This window comes from Nicotiana tomentosiformis, chromosome 9, assembly GCF_000390325.3.
Source record: "Nicotiana tomentosiformis chromosome 9, ASM39032v3, whole genome shotgun sequence".
In the NCBI taxonomy this organism is placed as follows: Eukaryota; Viridiplantae; Streptophyta; class Magnoliopsida; order Solanales; family Solanaceae; genus Nicotiana; species Nicotiana tomentosiformis.
In genome coordinates, this window is record NC_090820.1 from 9,051,311 (window position 1) to 9,055,090 (window position 3,780).

General features: G+C 38.4%; 1 pseudogene; it reads left to right on the plus strand.

Annotated features, from left to right (window-relative positions):
• The first annotated feature begins 549 nt into the window (after positions 1-549).
• Positions 550-648, plus strand: LOC117278965 (small nucleolar RNA R71; annotated as a pseudogene).
• Positions 649-3,780: the final 3,132 nt, after the last annotated feature.

The following is a 3,780-nucleotide window of genomic DNA, read 5'->3' on the forward strand; positions in this document are numbered from 1 at the left end:
ATTTACATGAATCTGTTTCAGCAAATCCAGAAATCGCTCAAATTTCTTGTTTAGTTTTTCTCTGCTCAGCTTTTGGGTGAAAGGTAGAACAGGCATGTGCTTGCTCTCCTCAAGTTCCTCCCTTGTCTTCTAAAGTTCCTCCTTCTTCTTCTTCTCAGCTCCTGTCTTGCCTTTCTTCTTCTCATCAACATCACTTTTCAGCTTTTCCCCACTTGTTTATTCGAGGTTCATATCTTTTTGTGTTTGGGTGAGATCTTTCAATACTTGCCCACTTCTCAAGGGCACAACATTCTTGGAATTTCTTTTAGTATCAGTAGGGAGAGTTCCTTGAACCCTCTCATACAATATTGTTGCGATTTGTCCCACATGCTTCTCTAAATTTCGAATTGTTGCACCTTGTACTTCAGCTCTTTCATCAAGAATTGCTACTATCTCCTCAGGAGTTTTCTTCATCAAAGGGCCTCCAACTGCATTGCTCAATGTTCTACGTGAGGCCGGTGTCACTCCATCCCAAAAGTCCTGGAGTTGCTTCCACAGTTCAATACCGCTATGTTAACACCTTCTAACAATCTCCTTAAACCTCTTTCATGCTTCAAAAACAATTTCAGTATCTTTCTGGTAGAAGTTATGAATTTCTCTTCTAAACTTACCAGTCTTAGCTGATGAGAAGTATTTATCAAGAAATTTCCATGCCATCTCCTCTCATGTTCTAATCGACCCAGTGGGCAGGCTTCGAAGCCACTGTTTCGCATCATCTTTAAGTGAGAAGGGGAATGCCCTTAAGTACACTATATCCTGTTACACCCCATTGTATTGAAAGTTGTTCATAATCTCCTCGAAGTCCAATAGATGAGTGTTTGGATCTTCGTTCATCTTTCCTCTGAAAACACAGATGTACTAAATTATTTAAAGCAAGCCTTTATTCACTTTGAAATTGTTAGTTGCGATTAGAGGTGGTTTAACACTTGACAATCCTTGATTGTAGATCGGTCTGGCATAGTCACCCAATGATCTCCCTGGTCTGGGAGCTATATTTTTGAACTAGTCTGCAACCAAGGGTCAATTCTGATTAAGTTTGTGACCCATCTCTTCTTCAAAATTATCCTCTACAGATCTAATTGTTGCTTCCTCAGCTACCCGTGGAGCCTGTTCTTTTTGTTGGGTTTCCTCTCTTGCAGCCAAATCCACCTCATCATCACCGATTTTGGCCATAGTTTCTTGGGTTTAGGATTGTCCAACCTTTTTTGAAGTCCTGGTGAGATTTCTTTCCTTTCTCAACTGTCATAGTTTCTTTTCTAACTTTGGCTCATATGGTAGCACTTCTTTTGCAGAAGCTCGAGTCATGCACCAACAAGCTTAACCTGCAATATGTTCATAGTCAAAGAAATCAAACGTAAAAAGGGAAAAATTAAATAAAAAGAAAAATAATTGAATTAGCACTAAAAACAATTTCAAACACTATTGATTGACAATCCTCGGCAACGGCGCCAAAATTTGACGAACTCGAATTATACAATTAAGTAATGATCGCTAGTCGAATATAGTAAAGTTAATATTGTATCCACGGGGATTGGAGTTAAACAATATTCTCGTAGTTTCTAGCTTTATTGCTATTCGGGAGGATCACAGTTGAGATTGAGGTGATTAATAACTAAAATTAAATAATAAACTAAGGCTATTGACTAATGACTTCCGAAATAAGGAATAAGAAAACGAGATTATCAGTGGGAGAAGATAGGGTTTTGACAAGCTAGGTGCAAGATAATTGTTCGGGATCTAACTCTAGTTAATTGACTTCTAACATTCAGGTGAGTCTCGAATTTCCTCGATCATACGTTCAGCAAAAACTCCGCTCTCGATTTAGTATTAACTTCACGAGATGAACTAAGTTAAGTACTGTGAAGATATGCAAGAATACGTAGTGGAATGGTCTTTAGGAAAACCTCTTTCGATTATTCTACTAACTAGGTTTAATCAATAAATCAACTATCCTCTTTTGAGTACTTAGAAGAATCTATAAACTCAACCAACAAGATAATGCAAGGGTATCACAAAGTTATGCCTCTCTCGATTACATGAACTAGTGAAGATAATTGCAACAATTAAATCATCCAAAAACGAATTCAATACATGAAACTAGAGTTATTCCACAAACAATCATCAATACACCAAAATAGTCAAACCCCAAAGGGAACTATTCCATAGATATGGAGAAATTCATCACAAATATAATAAAAATATAGAAAAACATAGATCCAATCCAAACTCGGGTCTTGAGTGAGGAAAGAATGATGATTCCTTGTGTTTGTGTCCTCCCACCTCAACCTTAGCTTCCTTAGGTCGAAAGTGTATCCAAAAGTCCAGAAAATAATATTTTTCCATGTATTTATACCAAGTAGGGTCGGGTCCGGACGAAACTAGCCTTTCCTTTGCTGATTGGGAAAACAACTCTAGAAAACAATACAGGCGCGCCACATGAGGAGACACGCCACACAGTGTGGTAGTGGAGATTATCAAAGACCAATAAAACTTGTCAGGAAGCATAAATGCACTACAACGGCACACTATGTGCCGTCCCATGCGCCGCCTCATGCGTTGTGGTAGTGAAAACTCCTTAGAGTACAGCTTCCAACTCTATTTTTGATGTCCAGACTTGGTCCTCGAAGCCCGAACTCGATCCTAGTTTAATCCTTTTGGCTTTTACTCAGACTTCAAAGCTCTAAATAGCTCAGGTTAGCTCGACAATATCTACATAGCTCGGAATCACTCCTAAAAGGCATAAAACACACAATAAGTGCAAATCACTATCAATTAAAGCTCAAACACAAGTAAAGTGCATTGAATTAGAGTGCAATAAGCGACTAAAATACGAGATTATAGCCTATCATCACTCATATACTCGTGACACCAGATGTCTGGGAAAGGCTATATCGTAGTTTTTGTTTTGTTTTGAATTATTATGCTTAAGTAATTTAGCAGTTATCTCTATCTTGTTCAGATTTTATTAAATTAGTTTATCACATTGGATTGCCTAGCAAGTAGATGTTAGGCTCCATCACAGCCCCGAGATTTGAATTTCGGGTCGTGATCGGCCCGATCCAATAGTCGTGTATATACACTGCCGAGGTCGATCAGCCCGATCCGTGGATACATCCCAATATATATCAATATTGTCGAGGCGTTTGGCACGATCCCCAGGAAGAGAAGAACCTATCGAATTACGAGTCGCATATGTATAACATAAGGCCAAAGACTTTGGAGTAGGCGGAACATCCTCCCTCTCAATCAATTATCTCGCTAAATCGCTCAAAAGTATTTAAAGTCGCCAAATTATGATCCTTATCAAATTTCATTCATAATCCTAGATTCAATCCAATGTTATTTCTGTCAAATTTCAAGTATAAGTTTTAAATAATTACGCTATCAAATGGAAACCAAGTAGCACATCACTTACATAATAAGATCCTAAGTCTACCCGGATATAGCATACTTTTAGCCACCCACAGTATAACGACCCGACCGGTCGTTTCGGGAGTTATAGTCTCATTTCCCCCATTTCTATTTCCTTTATGCTCTTAATCTATATTATGATATACCAGGTTAGTTGGTTCGGGCCAGGAGTGATTTCGGAGTGGAATGAGACACTTAGTCTTTTATTTAGAACCTTCAGTTGGAAAAGTCAATCGGATATTGACCTATGTGTAAATTATCTCGGATTTGAATTCTGATGGCTCCATTAACTCCATTTGATAATTTTGGACTTAGGAGTGCGTCCGGAAT